The following is a 21,984-nucleotide window of genomic DNA, read 5'->3' as shown; positions in this document are numbered from 1 at the left end:
AAGAAGCCATCTGATCACGGGCATCGCGCACGCTGGACAGACAGCATTTCTTACTGGCGTACAAGAGAACGTACTCTTGCTTTTCAACATCTGATCAGGGGAGAGCGCGAACGCAGTCCCCCACTACCAGAAATTATGCAGTCGAGATTCCCACATTTGGGGAATTCGCAGGGGTCAGCACAACCGGAGTGCAATGGTCGCGCCTCGCCCTGGGTGAACCACCTTCTTGATCATGGTGTCTCCCCTGCCAGGTAAGTATGAGTTGTCCATGGCTGACATGACCACGTCTTCCACAGTCATTGCGCGCTGGCTCACGGTGCTCGCCACGTGTTCACAGCCAAAGGCATGTCAGAAAGAAAAGCAATAGTTGATATTTGGTTGAATGAGAAAGAAATCTGTCCCAACCTCATGTCTCCCAAATAACAGATTTGTACGTGAGCAATCCTTTTTCCACAGTTCACTGCTGCATGACCACAACAAAAGGGAATTTGGAAAACCACTCATTTCATCCCATTTACCTCCAAAAGAATCAACAACTAAACCACCAGAGAAAATGTGGCAAAAAGAGCTCCATTTGAAATCTGTGATGTGCGATTCCAGTGGGAAATTCAGAGAAAAGAAGAACATTCTGAATCGTCAAGGGGAAAAACAAAACAAATGACCACTCAACTAATTCATCGAGGAGTAGAAAACGCAACGCTAAAGCACTAGCTGCAATGCATACAGCGGGACGGCACCAAAGAAAAGGCAGCAGACTGCTTGATGCCGGACCAACAGCTGACAGGTCGCAGTGCAACGCCCTCTGCTGTTTACTACGGAGATGTGCTCTAAGTCAGAGGACTGCAGGGGACGTGAAATCATACTCTACCCATTGTGGGAATTGCGCACGGAAAGGCAACCCCGCATGTGCTATTACAGAAGCGCTCCAAACCGCCGATCAAATCTGACCTCAACCCCATCTAGTTGAGCTTGATTTTAGACAACGTAAGGAGGAGTGCACCGTTCCTGGAGATACTGCCATACCGGGTCGATGCGTGGAGTGGACGGAGCAAGCCCCTATTCCATCTCCCTGGTCCAAAAATCAATTTAATATATGGTCCCCGGGTAGGGGACGTATCAGATATTAAACTGATAAGAACAGATACTACACTTGATCTTAGCCAAAAGGCCGAGAAGCGATACCACGTCACTGGCGAGCACAGGGAGTCATTCCGCTCACAGCCACCCTCGCTCACGGCGCATCGCGGCAGCATTTACTTGGCCTCAACAACAACAAGGTGCTAAAAGTGTGGATGAACCTTCCATGGACAGTGAGCAGCAGAAGCCGCACACAAGTTGGCCAACCTAATGCAAGTGGATGCAGCTTAAAGTTAGTTCTGGCCACGTGAGCACGTCCTGACCGATCCACAATGGCTTCCAACACCAAGTTTCCGTTCAAACTTCCTGCTACGTCTGGCAAGGAAATTGTCAGTCCGTGCAATCTTAACCCGCCACAAAACAAATTCAAATGATTAATGACGCTACTAGGACCAAAGGAAACACTGACCAATATCTATCTTGACACTCATGCACATCTCTCACACTCTGGAATGGAATGTCTTGGTCTCAGTCTTAATCTTGTTTGTCCATGTTTCAACAACTAATACCTAAATCAGTGTCAATTGTTTAACTGTCACCAAATCTTTTCTGGTTCCACCAGTGATTGGACACTGAAACTCAGGGAACAGAGAATGGGGAGAGAAAGTGGACACAAACGCAAGAGCTTTGTGTACAATCGAAACGGAGCCACGGAAACTTGGCCAGCAGCCTGATGAACGCAGCCAAGTGAGAAGCTGAACTTCAGTCAGAAAGCCTCTCAAGACAACATGTCATGATTCAAGAAGCCATCTGATCACGGGCATCGCGCACGCTGGACAGACAGCATTTCTGACTGGCGTACGAGAGAACGTACTCTTGCTTTTCAACATCTGATCAGGGGAGAGCGCGAACGCAGTCCCCCACTACCAGAAATTATGCAGTCGAGATTCCCACATTTGGGGAATTCGCAGGGGTCAGCACAACCGGAGTGCAATGGTCGCGCCTCGCCCTGGGTGAACCACCTTCTTGATCATGGTGTCTCCCCTGCCAGGTAAGTATGAGTTGTCCATGGCTGACATGACCACGTCTTCCACAGTCATTGCGCGCTGGCTCACGGTGCTCGCCACGTGTTCACAGCCAAAGGCATGTCAGAAAGAAAAGCAATAGTTGATATTTGGTTGAATGAGAAAGAAATCTGTCCCAACCTCATGTCTCCCAAATAACAGATTTGTACGTGAGCAATCCTTTTTCCACAGTTCACTGCTGCATGACCACAACAAAAGGGAATTTGGAAAACCACTCATTTCATCCCATTTACCTCCAAAAGAATCAACAACTAAACCACCAGAGAAAATGTGGCAAAAAGAGCTCCATTTGAAATCTGTGATGTGCGATTCCAGTGGGAAATTCAGAGAAAAGAAGAACATTCTGAATCGTCAAGGGGAAAAACAAAACAAATGACCACTCAACTAATTCATCGAGGAGTAGAAAACGCAACGCTAAAGCACTAGCTGCAATGCATACAGCGGGACGGCACCAAAGAAAAGGCAGCAGACTGCTTGATGCCGGACCAACAGCTGACAGGTCGCAGTGCAACGCCCTCTGCTGTTTACTACGGAGATGTGCTCTAAGTCAGAGGACTGCAGGGGACGTGAAATCATACTCTACCCATTGTGGGAATTGCGCACGGAAAGGCAACCCCGCATGTGCTATTACAGAAGCGCTCCAAACCGCCGATCAAATCTGACCTCAACCCCATCTAGTTGAGCTTGATTTTAGACAAAGTAAGGAGGAGTGCACCGTTCCTGGAGATACTGCCATACCGGGTCAATGCGTGGAGTGGACAGAGCAAGCCCCTATTCCATCTCCCTGGTCCAAAAATCAATTTAATATATGGTCCCCGGGTAGGGGACGTATCAGATATTAAACTGATAAGAACAGATACTACACTTGATCTTAGCCAAAAGGCCGAGAAGCGATACCACGTCACTGGCGAGCACAGGGAGTCATTCCGCTCACAGCCACCCTCGCTCACGGCGCATCGCGGCAGCATTTACTTGGCCTCAACAACAACAAGGTGCTAAAAGTGTGGATGAACCTTCCATGGACAGTGAGCAGCAGAAGCCGCACACAAGTTGGCCAACCTAATGCAAGTGGATGCAGCTTAAAGTTAGTTCTGGCCACGTGAGCACGTCCTGACCGATCCACAATGGCTTCCAACACCAAGTTTCCGTTCAAACTTCCTGCTACGTCTGGCAAGGAAATTGTCAGTCCGTGCAATCTTAACCCGCCACAAAACAAATTCAAATGATTAATGACGCTACTAGGACCAAAGGAAACACTGACCAATATCTATCTTGACACTCATGCACATCTCTCACACTCTGGAATGGAATGTCTTGGTCTCAGTCTTAATCTTGTTTGTCCATGTTTCAACAACTAATACCTAAATCAGTGTCAATTGTTTAACTGTCACCAAATCTTTTCTGGTTCCACCAGTGATTGGACACTGAAACTCAGGGAACAGAGAATGGGGAGAGAAAGTGGACACAAACGCAAGAGCTTTGTGTACAATCGAAACGGAGCCACGGAAACTTGGCCAGCAGCCTGATGAACGCAGCCAAGTGAGAAGCTGAACTTCAGTCAGAAAGCCTCTCAAGACAACATGTCATGATTCAAGAAGCCATCTGATCACGGGCATCGCGCACGCTGGACAGACAGCATTTCTTACTGGCGTACAAGAGAACGTACTCTTGCTTTTCAACATCTGATCAGGGGAGAGCGCGAACGCAGTCCCCCACTACCAGAAATTATGCAGTCGAGATTCCCACATTTGGGGAATTCGCAGGGGTCAGCACAACCGGAGTGCAATGGTCGCGCCTCGCCCTGGGTGAACCACCTTCTTGATCATGGTGTCTCCCCTGCCAGGTAAGTATGAGTTGTCCATGGCTGACATGACCACGTCTTCCACAGTCATTGCGCGCTGGCTCACGGTGCTCGCCACGTGTTCACAGCCAAAGGCATGTCAGAAAGAAAAGCAATAGTTGATATTTGGTTGAATGAGAAAGAAATCTGTCCCAACCTCATGTCTCCCAAATAACAGATTTGTACGTGAGCAATCCTTTTTCCACAGTTCACTGCTGCATGACCACAACAAAAGGGAATTTGGAAAACCACTCATTTCATCCCATTTACCTCCAAAAGAATCAACAACTAAACCACCAGAGAAAATGTGGCAAAAAGAGCTCCATTTGAAATCTGTGATGTGCGATTCCAGTGGGAAATTCAGAGAAAAGAAGAACATTCTGAATCGTCAAGGGGAAAAACAAAACAAATGACCACTCAACTAATTCATCGAGGAGTAGAAAACGCAACGCTAAAGCACTAGCTGCAATGCATACAGCGGGACGGCACCAAAGAAAAGGCAGCAGACTGCTTGATGCCGGACCAACAGCTGACAGGTCGCAGTGCAACGCCCTCTGCTGTTTACTACGGAGATGTGCTCTAAGTCAGAGGACTGCAGGGGACGTGAAATCATACTCTACCCATTGTGGGAATTGCGCACGGAAAGGCAACCCCGCATGTGCTATTACAGAAGCGCTCCAAACCGCCGATCAAATCTGACCTCAACCCCATCTAGTTGAGCTTGATTTTAGACAACGTAAGGAGGAGTGCACCGTTCCTGGAGATACTGCCATACCGGGTCGATGCGTGGAGTGGACGGAGCAAGCCCCTATTCCATCTCCCTGGTCCAAAAATCAATTTAATATATGGTCCCCGGGTAGGGGACGTATCAGATATTAAACTGATAAGAACAGATACTACACTTGATCTTAGCCAAAAGGCCGAGAAGCGATACCACGTCACTGGCGAGCACAGGGAGTCATTCCGCTCACAGCCACCCTCGCTCACGGCGCATCGCGGCAGCATTTACTTGGCCTCAACAACAACAAGGTGCTAAAAGTGTGGATGAACCTTCCATGGACAGTGAGCAGCAGAAGCCGCACACAAGTTGGCCAACCTAATGCAAGTGGATGCAGCTTAAAGTTAGTTCTGGCCACGTGAGCACGTCCTGACCGATCCACAATGGCTTCCAACACCAAGTTTCCGTTCAAACTTCCTGCTACGTCTGGCAAGGAAATTGTCAGTCCGTGCAATCTTAACCCGCCACAAAACAAATTCAAATGATTAATGACGCTACTAGGACCAAAGGAAACACTGACCAATATCTATCTTGACACTCATGCACATCTCTCACACTCTGGAATGGAATGTCTTGGTCTCAGTCTTAATCTTGTTTGTCCATGTTTCAACAACTAATACCTAAATCAGTGTCAATTGTTTAACTGTCACCAAATCTTTTCTGGTTCCACCAGTGATTGGACACTGAAACTCAGGGAACAGAGAATGGGGAGAGAAAGTGGACACAAACGCAAGAGCTTTGTGTACAATCGAAACGGAGCCACGGAAACTTGGCCAGCAGCCTGATGAACGCAGCCAAGTGAGAAGCTGAACTTCAGTCAGAAAGCCTCTCAAGACAACATGTCATGATTCAAGAAGCCATCTGATCACGGGCATCGCGCACGCTGGACAGACAGCATTTCTTACTGGCGTACAAGAGAACGTACTCTTGCTTTTCAACATCTGATCAGGGGAGAGCGCGAACGCAGTCCCCCACTACCAGAAATTATGCAGTCGAGATTCCCACATTTGGGGAATTCGCAGGGGTCAGCACAACCGGAGTGCAATGGTCGCGCCTCGCCCTGGGTGAACCACCTTCTTGATCATGGTGTCTCCCCTGCCAGGTAAGTATGAGTTGTCCATGGCTGACATGACCACGTCTTCCACAGTCATTGCGCGCTGGCTCACGGTGCTCGCCACGTGTTCACAGCCAAAGGCATGTCAGAAAGAAAAGCAATAGTTGATATTTGGTTGAATGAGAAAGAAATCTGTCCCAACCTCATGTCTCCCAAATAACAGATTTGTACGTGAGCAATCCTTTTTCCACAGTTCACTGCTGCATGACCACAACAAAAGGGAATTTGGAAAACCACTCATTTCATCCCATTTACCTCCAAAAGAATCAACAACTAAACCACCAGAGAAAATGTGGCAAAAAGAGCTCCATTTGAAATCTGTGATGTGCGATTCCAGTGGGAAATTCAGAGAAAAGAAGAACATTCTGAATCGTCAAGGGGAAAAACAAAACAAATGACCACTCAACTAATTCATCGAGGAGTAGAAAACGCAACGCTAAAGCACTAGCTGCAATGCATACAGCGGGACGGCACCAAAGAAAAGGCAGCAGACTGCTTGATGCCGGACCAACAGCTGACAGGTCGCAGTGCAACGCCCTCTGCTGTTTACTACGGAGATGTGCTCTAAGTCAGAGGACTGCAGGGGACGTGAAATCATACTCTACCCATTGTGGGAATTGCGCACGGAAAGGCAACCCCGCATGTGCTATTACAGAAGCGCTCCAAACCGCCGATCAAATCTGACCTCAACCCCATCTAGTTGAGCTTGATTTTAGACAAAGTAAGGAGGAGTGCACCGTTCCTGGAGATACTGCCATACCGGGTCAATGCGTGGAGTGGACAGAGCAAGCCCCTATTCCATCTCCCTGGTCCAAAAATCAATTTAATATATGGTCCCCGGGTAGGGGACGTATCAGATATTAAACTGATAAGAACAGATACTACACTTGATCTTAGCCAAAAGGCCGAGAAGCGATACCACGTCACTGGCGAGCACAGGGAGTCATTCCGCTCACAGCCACCCTCGCTCACGGCGCATCGCGGCAGCATTTACTTGGCCTCAACAACAACAAGGTGCTAAAAGTGTGGATGAACCTTCCATGGACAGTGAGCAGCAGAAGCCGCACACAAGTTGGCCAACCTAATGCAAGTGGATGCAGCTTAAAGTTAGTTCTGGCCACGTGAGCACGTCCTGACCGATCCACAATGGCTTCCAACACCAAGTTTCCGTTCAAACTTCCTGCTACGTCTGGCAAGGAAATTGTCAGTCCGTGCAATCTTAACCCGCCACAAAACAAATTCAAATGATTAATGACGCTACTAGGACCAAAGGAAACACTGACCAATATCTATCTTGACACTCATGCACATCTCTCACACTCTGGAATGGAATGTCTTGGTCTCAGTCTTAATCTTGTTTGTCCATGTTTCAACAACTAATACCTAAATCAGTGTCAATTGTTTAACTGTCACCAAATCTTTTCTGGTTCCACCAGTGATTGGACACTGAAACTCAGGGAACAGAGAATGGGGAGAGAAAGTGGACACAAACGCAAGAGCTTTGTGTACAATCGAAACGGAGCCACGGAAACTTGGCCAGCAGCCTGATGAACGCAGCCAAGTGAGAAGCTGAACTTCAGTCAGAAAGCCTCTCAAGACAACATGTCATGATTCAAGAAGCCATCTGATCACGGGCATCGCGCACGCTGGACAGACAGCATTTCTTACTGGCGTACAAGAGAACGTACTCTTGCTTTTCAACATCTGATCAGGGGAGAGCGCGAACGCAGTCCCCCACTACCAGAAATTATGCAGTCGAGATTCCCACATTTGGGGAATTCGCAGGGGTCAGCACAACCGGAGTGCAATGGTCGCGCCTCGCCCTGGGTGAACCACCTTCTTGATCATGGTGTCTCCCCTGCCAGGTAAGTATGAGTTGTCCATGGCTGACATGACCACGTCTTCCACAGTCATTGCGCGCTGGCTCACGGTGCTCGCCACGTGTTCACAGCCAAAGGCATGTCAGAAAGAAAAGCAATAGTTGATATTTGGTTGAATGAGAAAGAAATCTGTCCCAACCTCATGTCTCCCAAATAACAGATTTGTACGTGAGCAATCCTTTTTCCACAGTTCACTGCTGCATGACCACAACAAAAGGGAATTTGGAAAACCACTCATTTCATCCCATTTACCTCCAAAAGAATCAACAACTAAACCACCAGAGAAAATGTGGCAAAAAGAGCTCCATTTGAAATCTGTGATGTGCGATTCCAGTGGGAAATTCAGAGAAAAGAAGAACATTCTGAATCGTCAAGGGGAAAAACAAAACAAATGACCACTCAACTAATTCATCGAGGAGTAGAAAACGCAACGCTAAAGCACTAGCTGCAATGCATACAGCGGGACGGCACCAAAGAAAAGGCAGCAGACTGCTTGATGCCGGACCAACAGCTGACAGGTCGCAGTGCAACGCCCTCTGCTGTTTACTACGGAGATGTGCTCTAAGTCAGAGGACTGCAGGGGACGTGAAATCATACTCTACCCATTGTGGGAATTGCGCACGGAAAGGCAACCCCGCATGTGCTATTACAGAAGCGCTCCAAACCGCCGATCAAATCTGACCTCAACCCCATCTAGTTGAGCTTGATTTTAGACAACGTAAGGAGGAGTGCACCGTTCCTGGAGATACTGCCATACCGGGTCGATGCGTGGAGTGGACGGAGCAAGCCCCTATTCCATCTCCCTGGTCCAAAAATCAATTTAATATATGGTCCCCGGGTAGGGGACGTATCAGATATTAAACTGATAAGAACAGATACTACACTTGATCTTAGCCAAAAGGCCGAGAAGCGATACCACGTCACTGGCGAGCACAGGGAGTCATTCCGCTCACAGCCACCCTCGCTCACGGCGCATCGCGGCAGCATTTACTTGGCCTCAACAACAACAAGGTGCTAAAAGTGTGGATGAACCTTCCATGGACAGTGAGCAGCAGAAGCCGCACACAAGTTGGCCAACCTAATGCAAGTGGATGCAGCTTAAAGTTAGTTCTGGCCACGTGAGCACGTCCTGACCGATCCACAATGGCTTCCAACACCAAGTTTCCGTTCAAACTTCCTGCTACGTCTGGCAAGGAAATTGTCAGTCCGTGCAATCTTAACCCGCCACAAAACAAATTCAAATGATTAATGACGCTACTAGGACCAAAGGAAACACTGACCAATATCTATCTTGACACTCATGCACATCTCTCACACTCTGGAATGGAATGTCTTGGTCTCAGTCTTAATCTTGTTTGTCCATGTTTCAACAACTAATACCTAAATCAGTGTCAATTGTTTAACTGTCACCAAATCTTTTCTGGTTCCACCAGTGATTGGACACTGAAACTCAGGGAACAGAGAATGGGGAGAGAAAGTGGACACAAACGCAAGAGCTTTGTGTACAATCGAAACGGAGCCACGGAAACTTGGCCAGCAGCCTGATGAACGCAGCCAAGTGAGAAGCTGAACTTCAGTCAGAAAGCCTCTCAAGACAACATGTCATGATTCAAGAAGCCATCTGATCACGGGCATCGCGCACGCTGGACAGACAGCATTTCTTACTGGCGTACAAGAGAACGTACTCTTGCTTTTCAACATCTGATCAGGGGAGAGCGCGAACGCAGTCCCCCACTACCAGAAATTATGCAGTCGAGATTCCCACATTTGGGGAATTCGCAGGGGTCAGCACAACCGGAGTGCAATGGTCGCGCCTCGCCCTGGGTGAACCACCTTCTTGATCATGGTGTCTCCCCTGCCAGGTAAGTATGAGTTGTCCATGGCTGACATGACCACGTCTTCCACAGTCATTGCGCGCTGGCTCACGGTGCTCGCCACGTGTTCACAGCCAAAGGCATGTCAGAAAGAAAAGCAATAGTTGATATTTGGTTGAATGAGAAAGAAATCTGTCCCAACCTCATGTCTCCCAAATAACAGATTTGTACGTGAGCAATCCTTTTTCCACAGTTCACTGCTGCATGACCACAACAAAAGGGAATTTGGAAAACCACTCATTTCATCCCATTTACCTCCAAAAGAATCAACAACTAAACCACCAGAGAAAATGTGGCAAAAAGAGCTCCATTTGAAATCTGTGATGTGCGATTCCAGTGGGAAATTCAGAGAAAAGAAGAACATTCTGAATCGTCAAGGGGAAAAACAAAACAAATGACCACTCAACTAATTCATCGAGGAGTAGAAAACGCAACGCTAAAGCACTAGCTGCAATGCATACAGCGGGACGGCACCAAAGAAAAGGCAGCAGACTGCTTGATGCCGGACCAACAGCTGACAGGTCGCAGTGCAACGCCCTCTGCTGTTTACTACGGAGATGTGCTCTAAGTCAGAGGACTGCAGGGGACGTGAAATCATACTCTACCCATTGTGGGAATTGCGCACGGAAAGGCAACCCCGCATGTGCTATTACAGAAGCGCTCCAAACCGCCGATCAAATCTGACCTCAACCCCATCTAGTTGAGCTTGATTTTAGACAACGTAAGGAGGAGTGCACCGTTCCTGGAGATACTGCCATACCGGGTCGATGCGTGGAGTGGACGGAGCAAGCCCCTATTCCATCTCCCTGGTCCAAAAATCAATTTAATATATGGTCCCCGGGTAGGGGACGTATCAGATATTAAACTGATAAGAACAGATACTACACTTGATCTTAGCCAAAAGGCCGAGAAGCGATACCACGTCACTGGCGAGCACAGGGAGTCATTCCGCTCACAGCCACCCTCGCTCACGGCGCATCGCGGCAGCATTTACTTGGCCTCAACAACAACAAGGTGCTAAAAGTGTGGATGAACCTTCCATGGACAGTGAGCAGCAGAAGCCGCACACAAGTTGGCCAACCTAATGCAAGTGGATGCAGCTTAAAGTTAGTTCTGGCCACGTGAGCACGTCCTGACCGATCCACAATGGCTTCCAACACCAAGTTTCCGTTCAAACTTCCTGCTACGTCTGGCAAGGAAATTGTCAGTCCGTGCAATCTTAACCCGCCACAAAACAAATTCAAATGATTAATGACGCTACTAGGACCAAAGGAAACACTGACCAATATCTATCTTGACACTCATGCACATCTCTCACACTCTGGAATGGAATGTCTTGGTCTCAGTCTTAATCTTGTTTGTCCATGTTTCAACAACTAATACCTAAATCAGTGTCAATTGTTTAACTGTCACCAAATCTTTTCTGGTTCCACCAGTGATTGGACACTGAAACTCAGGGAACAGAGAATGGGGAGAGAAAGTGGACACAAACGCAAGAGCTTTGTGTACAATCGAAACGGAGCCACGGAAACTTGGCCAGCAGCCTGATGAACGCAGCCAAGTGAGAAGCTGAACTTCAGTCAGAAAGCCTCTCAAGACAACATGTCATGATTCAAGAAGCCATCTGATCACGGGCATCGCGCACGCTGGACAGACAGCATTTCTTACTGGCGTACGAGAGAACGTACTCTTGCTTTTCAACATCTGATCAGGGGAGAGCGCGAACGCAGTCCCCCACTACCAGAAATTATGCAGTCGAGATTCCCACATTTGGGGAATTCGCAGGGGTCAGCACAACCGGAGTGCAATGGTCGCGCCTCGCCCTGGGTGAACCACCTTCTTGATCATGGTGTCTCCCCTGCCAGGTAAGTATGAGTTGTCCATGGCTGACATGACCACGTCTTCCACAGTCATTGCGCGCTGGCTCACGGTGCTCGCCACGTGTTCACAGCCAAAGGCATGTCAGAAAGAAAAGCAATAGTTGATATTTGGTTGAATGAGAAAGAAATCTGTCCCAACCTCATGTCTCCCAAATAACAGATTTGTACGTGAGCAATCCTTTTTCCACAGTTCACTGCTGCATGACCACAACAAAAGGGAATTTGGAAAACCACTCATTTCATCCCATTTACCTCCAAAAGAATCAACAACTAAACCACCAGAGAAAATGTGGCAAAAAGAGCTCCATTTGAAATCTGTGATGTGCGATTCCAGTGGGAAATTCAGAGAAAAGAAGAACATTCTGAATCGTCAAGGGGAAAAACAAAACAAATGACCACTCAACTAATTCATCGAGGAGTAGAAAACGCAACGCTAAAGCACTAGCTGCAATGCATACAGCGGGACGGCACCAAAGAAAAGGCAGCAGACTGCTTGATGCCGGACCAACAGCTGACAGGTCGCAGTGCAACGCCCTCTGCTGTTTACTACGGAGATGTGCTCTAAGTCAGAGGACTGCAGGGGACGTGAAATCATACTCTACCCATTGTGGGAATTGCGCACGGAAAGGCAACCCCGCATGTGCTATTACAGAAGCGCTCCAAACCGCCGATCAAATCTGACCTCAACCCCATCTAGTTGAGCTTGATTTTAGACAACGTAAGGAGGAGTGCACCGTTCCTGGAGATACTGCCATACCGGGTCAATGCGTGGAGTGGACGGAGCAAGCCCCTATTCCATCTCCCTGGTCCAAAAATCAATTTAATATATGGTCCCCGGGTAGGGGACGTATCAGATATTAAACTGATAAGAACAGATACTACACTTGATCTTAGCCAAAAGGCCGAGAAGCGATACCACTTCACTGGCGAGCACAGGGAGTCATTCCGCTCACAGCCACCCTCGCTCACGGCGCATCGCGGCAGCATTTACTTGGCCTCAACAACAACAAGGTGCAAAAAGTGTGGATGAACCTTCCATGGACAGTGAGCAGCAGAAGCCGCACACAAGTTGGCCAACCTAATGCAAGTGGATGCAGCTTAAAGTTAGTTCTGGCCACGTGAGCACGTCCTGACCGATCCACAATGGCTTCCAACACCAAGTTTCCGTTCAAACTTCCTGCTACGTCTGGCAAGGAAATTGTCAGTCCGTGCAATCTTAACCCGCCACAAAACAAATTCAAATGATTAATGACGCTACTAGGACCAAAGGAAACACTGACCAATATCTATCTTGACACTCATGCACATCTCTCACACTCTGGAATGGAATGTCTTGGTCTCAGTCTTAATCTTGTTTGTCCATGTTTCAACAACTAATACCTAAATCAGTGTCAATTGTTTAACTGTCACCAAATCTTTTCTGGTTCCACCAGTGATTGGACACTGAAACTCAGGGAACAGAGAATGGGGAGAGAAAGTGGACACAAACGCAAGAGCTTTGTGTACAATCGAAACGGAGCCACGGAAACTTGGCCAGCAGCCTGATGAACGCAGCCAAGTGAGAAGCTGAACTTCAGTCAGAAAGCCTCTCAAGACAACATGTCATGATTCAAGAAGCCATCTGATCACGGGCATCGCGCACGCTGGACAGACAGCATTTCTGACTGGCGTACGAGAGAACGTACTCTTGCTTTTCAACATCTGATCAGGGGAGAGCGCGAACGCAGTCCCCCACTACCAGAAATTATGCAGTCGAGATTCCCACATTTGGGGAATTCGCAGGGGTCAGCACAACCGGAGTGCAATGGTCGCGCCTCGCCCTGGGTGAACCACCTTCTTGATCATGGTGTCTCCCCTGCCAGGTAAGTATGAGTTGTCCATGGCTGACATGACCACGTCTTCCACAGTCATTGCGCGCTGGCTCACGGTGCTCGCCACGTGTTCACAGCCAAAGGCATGTCAGAAAGAAAAGCAATAGTTGATATTTGGTTGAATGAGAAAGAAATCTGTCCCAACCTCATGTCTCCCAAATAACAGATTTGTACGTGAGCAATCCTTTTTCCACAGTTCACTGCTGCATGACCACAACAAAAGGGAATTTGGAAAACCACTCATTTCATCCCATTTACCTCCAAAAGAATCAACAACTAAACCACCAGAGAAAATGTGGCAAAAAGAGCTCCATTTGAAATCTGTGATGTGCGATTCCAGTGGGAAATTCAGAGAAAAGAAGAACATTCTGAATCGTCAAGGGGAAAAACAAAACAAATGACCACTCAACTAATTCATCGAGGAGTAGAAAACGCAACGCTAAAGCACTAGCTGCAATGCATACAGCGGGACGGCACCAAAGAAAAGGCAGCAGACTGCTTGATGCCGGACCAACAGCTGACAGGTCGCAGTGCAACGCCCTCTGCTGTTTACTACGGAGATGTGCTCTAAGTCAGAGGACTGCAGGGGACGTGAAATCATACTCTACCCATTGTGGGAATTGCGCACGGAAAGGCAACCCCGCATGTGCTATTACAGAAGCGCTCCAAACCGCCAATCAAATCTGACCTCAACCCCATCTAGTTGAGCTTGATTTTAGACAACGTAAGGAGGAGTGCACCGTTCCTGGAGATACTGCCATACCGGGTCGATGCGTGGAGTGGACGGAGCAAGCCCCTATTCCATCTCCCTGGTCCAAAAATCAATTTAATATATGGTCCCCGGGTAGGGGACGTATCAGATATTAAACTGATAAGAACAGATACTACACTTGATCTTAGCCAAAAGGCCGAGAAGCGATACCACGTCACTGGCGAGCACAGGGAGTCATTCCGCTCACAGCCACCCTCGCTCACGGCGCATCGCGGCAGCATTTACTTGGCCTCAACAACAACAAGGTGCTAAAAGTGTGGATGAACCTTCCATGGACAGTGAGCAGCAGAAGCCGCACACAAGTTGGCCAACCTAATGCAAGTGGATGCAGCTTAAAGTTAGTTCTGGCCACGTGAGCACGTCCTGACCGATCCACAATGGCTTCCAACACCAAGTTTCCGTTCAAACTTCCTGCTACGTCTGGCAAGGAAATTGTCAGTCCGTGCAATCTTAACCCGCCACAAAACAAATTCAAATGATTAATGACGCTACTAGGACCAAAGGAAACACTGACCAATATCTATCTTGACACTCATGCACATCTCTCACACTCTGGAATGGAATGTCTTGGTCTCAGTCTTAATCTTGTTTGTCCATGTTTCAACAACTAATACCTAAATCAGTGTCAATTGTTTAACTGTCACCAAATCTTTTCTGGTTCCACCAGTGATTGGACACTGAAACTCAGGGAACAGAGAATGGGGAGAGAAAGTGGACACAAACGCAAGAGCTTTGTGTACAATCGAAACGGAGCCACGGAAACTTGGCCAGCAGCCTGATGAACGCAGCCAAGTGAGAAGCTGAACTTCAGTCAGAAAGCCTCTCAAGACAACATGTCATGATTCAAGAAGCCATCTGATCACGGGCATCGCGCACGCTGGACAGACAGCATTTCTGACTGGCGTACGAGAGAACGTACTCTTGCTTTTCAACATCTGATCAGGGGAGAGCGCGAACGCAGTCCCCCACTACCAGAAATTATGCAGTCGAGATTCCCACATTTGGGGAATTCGCAGGGGTCAGCACAACCGGAGTGCAATGGTCGCGCCTCGCCCTGGGTGAACCACCTTCTTGATCATGGTGTCTCCCCTGCCAGGTAAGTATGAGTTGTCCATGGCTGACATGACCACGTCTTCCACAGTCATTGCGCGCTGGCTCACGGTGCTCGCCACGTGTTCACAGCCAAAGGCATGTCAGAAAGAAAAGCAATAGTTGATATTTGGTTGAATGAGAAAGAAATCTGTCCCAACCTCATGTCTCCCAAATAACAGATTTGTACGTGAGCAATCCTTTTTCCACAGTTCACTGCTGCATGACCACAACAAAAGGGAATTTGGAAAACCACTCATTTCATCCCATTTACCTCCAAAAGAATCAACAACTAAACCACCAGAGAAAATGTGGCAAAAAGAGCTCCATTTGAAATCTGTGATGTGCGATTCCAGTGGGAAATTCAGAGAAAAGAAGAACATTCTGAATCGTCAAGGGGAAAAACAAAACAAATGACCACTCAACTAATTCATCGAGGAGTAGAAAACGCAACGCTAAAGCACTAGCTGCAATGCATACAGCGGGACGGCACCAAAGAAAAGGCAGCAGACTGCTTGATGCCGGACCAACAGCTGACAGGTCGCAGTGCAACGCCCTCTGCTGTTTACTACGGAGATGTGCTCTAAGTCAGAGGACTGCAGGGGACGTGAAATCATACTCTACCCATTGTGGGAATTGCGCACGGAAAGGCAACCCCGCATGTGCTATTACAGAAGCGCTCCAAACCGCCGATCAAATCTGACCTCAACCCCATCTAGTTGAGCTTGATTTTAGACAACGTAAGGAGGAGTGCACCGTTCCTGGAGATACTGCCATACCGGGTCGATGCGTGGAGTGGACGGAGCAAGCCCCTATTCCATCTCCCTGGTCCAAAAATCAATTTAATATATGGTCCCCGGGTAGGGGACGTATCAGATATTAAACTGATAAGAACAGATACTACACTTGATCTTAGCCAAAAGGCCGAGAAGCGATACCACGTCACTGGCGAGCACAGGGAGTCATTCCGCTCACAGCCACCCTCGCTCACGGCGCATCGCGGCAGCATTTACTTGGCCTCAACAACAACAAGGTGCTAAAAGTGTGGATGAACCTTCCATGGACAGTGAGCAGCAGAAGCCGCACACAAGTTGGCCAACCTAATGCAAGTGGATGCAGCTTAAAGTTAGTTCTGGCCACGTGAGCACGTCCTGACCGATCCACAATGGCTTCCAACACCAAGTTTCCGTTCAAACTTCCTGCTACGTCTGGCAAGGAAATTGTCAGTCCGTGCAATCTTAACCCGCCACAAAACAAATTCAAATGATTAATGACGCTACTAGGACCAAAGGAAACACTGACCAATATCTATCTTGACACTCATGCACATCTCTCACACTCTGGAATGGAATGTCTTGGTCTCAGTCTTAATCTTGTTTGTCCATGTTTCAACAACTAATACCTAAATCAGTGTCAATTGTTTAACTGTCACCAAATCTTTTCTGGTTCCACCAGTGATTGGACACTGAAACTCAGGGAACAGAGAATGGGGAGAGAAAGTGGACACAAACGCAAGAGCTTTGTGTACAATCGAAACGGAGCCACGGAAACTTGGCCAGCAGCCTGATGAACGCAGCCAAGTGAGAAGCTGAACTTCAGTCAGAAAGCCTCTCAAGACAACATGTCATGATTCAAGAAGCCATCTGATCACGGGCATCGCGCACGCTGGACAGACAGCATTTCTGACTGGCGTACGAGAGAACGTACTCTTGCTTTTCAACATCTGATCAGGGGAGAGCGCGAACGCAGTCCCCCACTACCAGAAATTATGCAGTCGAGATTCCCACATTTGGGGAATTCGCAGGGGTCAGCACAACCGGAGTGCAATGGTCGCGCCTCGCCCTGGGTGAACCACCTTCTTGATCATGGTGTCTCCCCTGCCAGGTAAGTATGAGTTGTCCATGGCTGACATGACCACGTCTTCCACAGTCATTGCGCGCTGGCTCACGGTGCTCGCCACGTGTTCACAGCCAAAGGCATGTCAGAAAGAAAAGCAATAGTTGATATTTGGTTGAATGAGAAAGAAATCTGTCCCAACCTCATGTCTCCCAAATAACAGATTTGTACGTGAGCAATCCTTTTTCCACAGTTCACTGCTGCATGACCACAACAAAAGGGAATTTGGAAAACCACTCATTTCATCCCATTTACCTCCAAAAGAATCAACAACTAAACCACCAGAGAAAATGTGGCAAAAAGAGCTCCATTTGAAATCTGTGATGTGCGATTCCAGTGGGAAATTCAGAGAAAAGAAGAACATTCTGAATCGTCAAGGGGAAAAACAAAACAAATGACCACTCAACTAATTCATCGAGGAGTAGAAAACGCAACGCTAAAGCACTAGCTGCAATGCATACAGCGGGACGGCACCAAAGAAAAGGCAGCAGACTGCTTGATGCCGGACCAACAGCTGACAGGTCGCAGTGCAACGCCCTCTGCTGTTTACTACGGAGATGTGCTCTAAGTCAGAGGACTGCAGGGGACGTGAAATCATACTCTACCCATTGTGGGAATTGCGCACGGAAAGGCAACCCCGCATGTGCTATTACAGAAGCGCTCCAAACCGCCGATCAAATCTGACCTCAACCCCATCTAGTTGAGCTTGATTTTAGACAAAGTAAGGAGGAGTGCACCGTTCCTGGAGATACTGCCATACCGGGTCAATGCGTGGAGTGGACAGAGCAAGCCCCTATTCCATCTCCCTGGTCCAAAAATCAATTTAATATATGGTCCCCGGGTAGGGGACGTATCAGATATTAAACTGATAAGAACAGATACTACACTTGATCTTAGCCAAAAGGCCGAGAAGCGATACCACGTCACTGGCGAGCACAGGGAGTCATTCCGCTCACAGCCACCCTCGCTCACGGCGCATCGCGGCAGCATTTACTTGGCCTCAACAACAACAAGGTGCTAAAAGTGTGGATGAACCTTCCATGGACAGTGAGCAGCAGAAGCCGCACACAAGTTGGCCAACCTAATGCAAGTGGATGCAGCTTAAAGTTAGTTCTGGCCACGTGAGCACGTCCTGACCGATCCACAATGGCTTCCAACACCAAGTTTCCGTTCAAACTTCCTGCTACGTCTGGCAAGGAAATTGTCAGTCCGTGCAATCTTAACCCGCCACAAAACAAATTCAAATGATTAATGACGCTACTAGGACCAAAGGAAACACTGACCAATATCTATCTTGACACTCATGCACATCTCTCACACTCTGGAATGGAATGTCTTGGTCTCAGTCTTAATCTTGTTTGTCCATGTTTCAACAACTAATACCTAAATCAGTGTCAATTGTTTAACTGTCACCAAATCTTTTCTGGTTCCACCAGTGATTGGACACTGAAACTCAGGGAACAGAGAATGGGGAGAGAAAGTGGACACAAACGCAAGAGCTTTGTGTACAATCGAAACGGAGCCACGGAAACTTGGCCAGCAGCCTGATGAACGCAGCCAAGTGAGAAGCTGAACTTCAGTCAGAAAGCCTCTCAAGACAACATGTCATGATTCAAGAAGCCATCTGATCATGGGCATCGCGCACGCTGGACAGACAGCATTTCTTACTGGCGTACAAGAGAACGTACTCTTGCTTTTCAACATCTGATCAGGGGAGAGCGCGAACGCAGTCCCCCACTACCAGAAATTATGCAGTCGAGATTCCCACATTTGGGGAATTCGCAGGGGTCAGCACAACCGGAGTGCAATGGTCGCGCCTCGCCCTGGGTGAACCACCTTCTTGATCATGGTGTCTCCCCTGCCAGGTAAGTATGAGTTGTCCATGGCTGACATGACCACGTCTTCCACAGTCATTGCGCGCTGGCTCACGGTGCTCGCCACGTGTTCACAGCCAAAGGCATGTCAGAAAGAAAAGCAATAGTTGATATTTGGTTGAATGAGAAAGAAATCTGTCCCAACCTCATGTCTCCCAAATAACAGATTTGTACGTGAGCAATCCTTTTTCCACAGTTCACTGCTGCATGACCACAACAAAAGGGAATTTGGAAAACCACTCATTTCATCCCATTTACCTCCAAAAGAATCAACAACTAAACCACCAGAGAAAATGTGGCAAAAAGAGCTCCATTTGAAATCTGTGATGTGCGATTCCAGTGGGAAATTCAGAGAAAAGAAGAACATTCTGAATCGTCAAGGGGAAAAACAAAACAAATGACCACTCAACTAATTCATCGAGGAGTAGAAAACGCAACGCTAAAGCACTAGCTGCAATGCATACAGCGGGACGGCACCAAAGAAAAGGCAGCAGACTGCTTGATGCCGGACCAACAGCTGACAGGTCGCAGTGCAACGCCCTCTGCTGTTTACTACGGAGATGTGCTCTAAGTCAGAGGACTGCAGGGGACGTGAAATCATACTCTACCCATTGTGGGAATTGCGCACGGAAAGGCAACCCCGCATGTGCTATTACAGAAGCGCTCCAAACCGCCGATCAAATCTGACCTCAACCCCATCTAGTTGAGCTTGATTTTAGACAACGTAAGGAGGAGTGCACCGTTCCTGGAGATACTGCCATACCGGGTCGATGCGTGGAGTGGACGGAGCAAGCCCCTATTCCATCTCCCTGGTCCAAAAATCAATTTAATATATGGTCCCCGGGTAGGGGACGTATCAGATATTAAACTGATAAGAACAGATACTACACTTGATCTTAGCCAAAAGGCCGAGAAGCGATACCACGTCACTGGCGAGCACAGGGAGTCATTCCGCTCACAGCCACCCTCGCTCACGGCGCATCGCGGCAGCATTTACTTGGCCTCAACAACAACAAGGTGCTAAAAGTGTGGATGAACCTTCCATGGACAGTGAGCAGCAGAAGCCGCACACAAGTTGGCCAACCTAATGCAAGTGGATGCAGCTTAAAGTTAGTTCTGGCCACGTGAGCACGTCCTGACCGATCCACAATGGCTTCCAACACCAAGTTTCCGTTCAAACTTCCTGCTACGTCTGGCAAGGAAATTGTCAGTCCGTGCAATCTTAACCCGCCACAAAACAAATTCAAATGATTAATGACGCTACTAGGACCAAAGGAAACACTGACCAATATCTATCTTGACACTCATGCACATCTCTCACACTCTGGAATGGAATGTCTTGGTCTCAGTCTTAATCTTGTTTGTCCATGTTTCAACAACTAATACCTAAATCAGTGTCAATTGTTTAACTGTCACCAAATCTTTTCTGGTTCCACCAGTGATTGGACACTGAAACTCAGGGAACAGAGAATGGGGAGAGAAAGTGGACACAAACGCAAGAGCTTTGTGTACAATCGAAACGGAGCCACGGAAACTTGGCCAGCAGCCTGATGAACGCAGCCAAGTGAGAAGCTGAACTTCAGTCAGAAAGCCTCTCAAGACAACATGTCATGATTCAAGAAGCCATCTGATCACGGGCATCGCGCACGCTGGACAGACAGCATTTCTTACTGGCGTACAAGAGAACGTACTCTTGCTTTTCAACATCTGATCAGGGGAGAGCGCGAACGCAGTCCCCCACTACCAGAAATTATGCAGTCGAGATTCCCACATTTGGGGAATTCGCAGGGGTCAGCACAACCGGAGTGCAATGGTCGCGCCTCGCCCTGGGTGAACCACCTTCTTGATCATGGTGTCTCCCCTGCCAGGTAAGTATGAGTTGTCCATGGCTGACATGACCACGTCTTCCACAGTCATTGCGCGCTGGCTCACGGTGCTCGCCACGTGTTCACAGCCAAAGGCATGTCAGAAAGAAAAGCAATAGTTGATATTTGGTTGAATGAGAAAGAAATCTGTCCCAACCTCATGTCTCCCAAATAACAGATTTGTACGTGAGCAATCCTTTTTCCACAGTTCACTGCTGCATGACCACAACAAAAGGGAATTTGGAAAACCACTCATTTCATCCCATTTACCTCCAAAAGAATCAACAACTAAACCACCAGAGAAAATGTGGCAAAAAGAGCTCCATTTGAAATCTGTGATGTGCGATTCCAGTGGGAAATTCAGAGAAAAGAAGAACATTCTGAATCGTCAAGGGGAAAAACAAAACAAATGACCACTCAACTAATTCATCGAGGAGTAGAAAACGCAACGCTAAAGCACTAGCTGCAATGCATACAGCGGGACGGCACCAAAGAAAAGGCAGCAGACTGCTTGATGCCGGACCAACAGCTGACAGGTCGCAGTGCAACGCCCTCTGCTGTTTACTACGGAGATGTGCTCTAAGTCAGAGGACTGCAGGGGACGTGAAATCATACTCTACCCATTGTGGGAATTGCGCACGGAAAGGCAACCCCGCATGTGCTATTACAGAAGCGCTCCAAACCGCCGATCAAATCTGACCTCAACCCCATCTAGTTGAGCTTGATTTTAGACAACGTAAGGAGGAGTGCACCGTTCCTGGAGATACTGCCATACCGGGTCAATGCGTGGAGTGGACGGAGCAAGCCCCTATTCCATTTCCCTGGTCCAAAAATCAATTTAATATATGGTCCCCGGGTAGGGGACGTATCAGATATTAAACTGATAAGAACAGATACTACACTTGATCTTAGCCAAAAGGCCGAGAAGCGATACCACGTCACTGGCGAGCACAGGGAGTCATTCCGCTCACAGCCACCCTCGCTCACGGCGCATCGCGGCAGCATTTACTTGGCCTCAACAACAACAAGGTGCTAAAAGTGTGGATGAACCTTCCATGGACAGTGAGCAGCAGAAGCCGCACACAAGTT

At 48.1% G+C, this 21,984-nt stretch overlaps 24 non-coding genes across 24 annotated transcripts; all 24 read right to left on the bottom strand.

The window, feature by feature from the left end:
- Positions 1–95: 95 nt before the first annotated feature.
- LOC142881740 (U1 spliceosomal RNA) lies at positions 96–259 on the bottom strand. Its single transcript, XR_012925662.1, has one exon. It is a non-coding gene; the product is annotated as a U1 spliceosomal RNA (small nuclear RNA).
- A 730-nt stretch (positions 260–989) lies between these two features.
- On the bottom strand, positions 990–1,180 carry LOC142881694 (U2 spliceosomal RNA). Its single transcript, XR_012925624.1, has one exon. It is a non-coding gene; the product is annotated as a U2 spliceosomal RNA (small nuclear RNA).
- Positions 1,181–1,972: 792 nt separating this feature from the next.
- On the bottom strand, positions 1,973–2,136 carry LOC142881739 (U1 spliceosomal RNA). The gene has a single exon (XR_012925661.1). It is a non-coding gene; the product is annotated as a U1 spliceosomal RNA (small nuclear RNA).
- Positions 2,137–2,866: 730 nt separating this feature from the next.
- LOC142881711 (U2 spliceosomal RNA) lies at positions 2,867–3,057 on the bottom strand. Its single transcript, XR_012925640.1, has one exon. It is a non-coding gene; the product is annotated as a U2 spliceosomal RNA (small nuclear RNA).
- Positions 3,058–3,849: 792 nt separating this feature from the next.
- Positions 3,850–4,013, bottom strand: LOC142881737 (U1 spliceosomal RNA). The gene has a single exon (XR_012925660.1). It is a non-coding gene; the product is annotated as a U1 spliceosomal RNA (small nuclear RNA).
- A 730-nt stretch (positions 4,014–4,743) lies between these two features.
- Positions 4,744–4,934, bottom strand: LOC142881693 (U2 spliceosomal RNA). Its single transcript, XR_012925623.1, has one exon. It is a non-coding gene; the product is annotated as a U2 spliceosomal RNA (small nuclear RNA).
- Positions 4,935–5,726: 792 nt separating this feature from the next.
- Positions 5,727–5,890, bottom strand: LOC142881735 (U1 spliceosomal RNA). Its single transcript, XR_012925658.1, has one exon. It is a non-coding gene; the product is annotated as a U1 spliceosomal RNA (small nuclear RNA).
- Positions 5,891–6,620: 730 nt separating this feature from the next.
- LOC142881710 (U2 spliceosomal RNA) lies at positions 6,621–6,811 on the bottom strand. Its single transcript, XR_012925639.1, has one exon. It is a non-coding gene; the product is annotated as a U2 spliceosomal RNA (small nuclear RNA).
- Positions 6,812–7,603: 792 nt separating this feature from the next.
- Positions 7,604–7,767, bottom strand: LOC142881734 (U1 spliceosomal RNA). Its single transcript, XR_012925657.1, has one exon. It is a non-coding gene; the product is annotated as a U1 spliceosomal RNA (small nuclear RNA).
- A 730-nt stretch (positions 7,768–8,497) lies between these two features.
- LOC142881692 (U2 spliceosomal RNA) lies at positions 8,498–8,688 on the bottom strand. The gene has a single exon (XR_012925622.1). It is a non-coding gene; the product is annotated as a U2 spliceosomal RNA (small nuclear RNA).
- A 792-nt stretch (positions 8,689–9,480) lies between these two features.
- LOC142881733 (U1 spliceosomal RNA) lies at positions 9,481–9,644 on the bottom strand. The gene has a single exon (XR_012925656.1). It is a non-coding gene; the product is annotated as a U1 spliceosomal RNA (small nuclear RNA).
- A 730-nt stretch (positions 9,645–10,374) lies between these two features.
- Positions 10,375–10,565, bottom strand: LOC142881777 (U2 spliceosomal RNA). The gene has a single exon (XR_012925697.1). It is a non-coding gene; the product is annotated as a U2 spliceosomal RNA (small nuclear RNA).
- Positions 10,566–11,357: 792 nt separating this feature from the next.
- On the bottom strand, positions 11,358–11,521 carry LOC142881732 (U1 spliceosomal RNA). Its single transcript, XR_012925655.1, has one exon. It is a non-coding gene; the product is annotated as a U1 spliceosomal RNA (small nuclear RNA).
- Positions 11,522–12,251: 730 nt separating this feature from the next.
- Positions 12,252–12,442, bottom strand: LOC142881702 (U2 spliceosomal RNA). Its single transcript, XR_012925631.1, has one exon. It is a non-coding gene; the product is annotated as a U2 spliceosomal RNA (small nuclear RNA).
- Positions 12,443–13,234: 792 nt separating this feature from the next.
- LOC142881731 (U1 spliceosomal RNA) lies at positions 13,235–13,398 on the bottom strand. Its single transcript, XR_012925654.1, has one exon. It is a non-coding gene; the product is annotated as a U1 spliceosomal RNA (small nuclear RNA).
- Positions 13,399–14,128: 730 nt separating this feature from the next.
- Positions 14,129–14,319, bottom strand: LOC142881776 (U2 spliceosomal RNA). The gene has a single exon (XR_012925696.1). It is a non-coding gene; the product is annotated as a U2 spliceosomal RNA (small nuclear RNA).
- A 792-nt stretch (positions 14,320–15,111) lies between these two features.
- On the bottom strand, positions 15,112–15,275 carry LOC142881730 (U1 spliceosomal RNA). The gene has a single exon (XR_012925653.1). It is a non-coding gene; the product is annotated as a U1 spliceosomal RNA (small nuclear RNA).
- A 730-nt stretch (positions 15,276–16,005) lies between these two features.
- Positions 16,006–16,196, bottom strand: LOC142881775 (U2 spliceosomal RNA). Its single transcript, XR_012925695.1, has one exon. It is a non-coding gene; the product is annotated as a U2 spliceosomal RNA (small nuclear RNA).
- Positions 16,197–16,988: 792 nt separating this feature from the next.
- LOC142881729 (U1 spliceosomal RNA) lies at positions 16,989–17,152 on the bottom strand. Its single transcript, XR_012925652.1, has one exon. It is a non-coding gene; the product is annotated as a U1 spliceosomal RNA (small nuclear RNA).
- Positions 17,153–17,882: 730 nt separating this feature from the next.
- LOC142881708 (U2 spliceosomal RNA) lies at positions 17,883–18,073 on the bottom strand. The gene has a single exon (XR_012925637.1). It is a non-coding gene; the product is annotated as a U2 spliceosomal RNA (small nuclear RNA).
- Positions 18,074–18,865: 792 nt separating this feature from the next.
- On the bottom strand, positions 18,866–19,029 carry LOC142881720 (U1 spliceosomal RNA). The gene has a single exon (XR_012925648.1). It is a non-coding gene; the product is annotated as a U1 spliceosomal RNA (small nuclear RNA).
- A 730-nt stretch (positions 19,030–19,759) lies between these two features.
- Positions 19,760–19,950, bottom strand: LOC142881774 (U2 spliceosomal RNA). The gene has a single exon (XR_012925693.1). It is a non-coding gene; the product is annotated as a U2 spliceosomal RNA (small nuclear RNA).
- A 792-nt stretch (positions 19,951–20,742) lies between these two features.
- LOC142881709 (U1 spliceosomal RNA) lies at positions 20,743–20,906 on the bottom strand. Its single transcript, XR_012925638.1, has one exon. It is a non-coding gene; the product is annotated as a U1 spliceosomal RNA (small nuclear RNA).
- A 730-nt stretch (positions 20,907–21,636) lies between these two features.
- LOC142881717 (U2 spliceosomal RNA) lies at positions 21,637–21,827 on the bottom strand. Its single transcript, XR_012925646.1, has one exon. It is a non-coding gene; the product is annotated as a U2 spliceosomal RNA (small nuclear RNA).
- Between the last annotated feature and the right edge of the window lie 157 nt (positions 21,828–21,984).

Source organism: Nelusetta ayraudi, unplaced genomic scaffold (assembly GCF_046127955.1).
Source record: "Nelusetta ayraudi isolate G7.1 ecotype Tasmania unplaced genomic scaffold, CSIRO-AGI_Nayr_v1 ptg000216l, whole genome shotgun sequence".
In the NCBI taxonomy this organism is placed as follows: domain Eukaryota; kingdom Metazoa; phylum Chordata; class Actinopteri; order Tetraodontiformes; family Monacanthidae; genus Nelusetta; species Nelusetta ayraudi.
The sequence above is the reverse complement of the archived record's forward strand: the minus strand, read 5'-3'. Positions and strand labels throughout refer to the sequence as shown.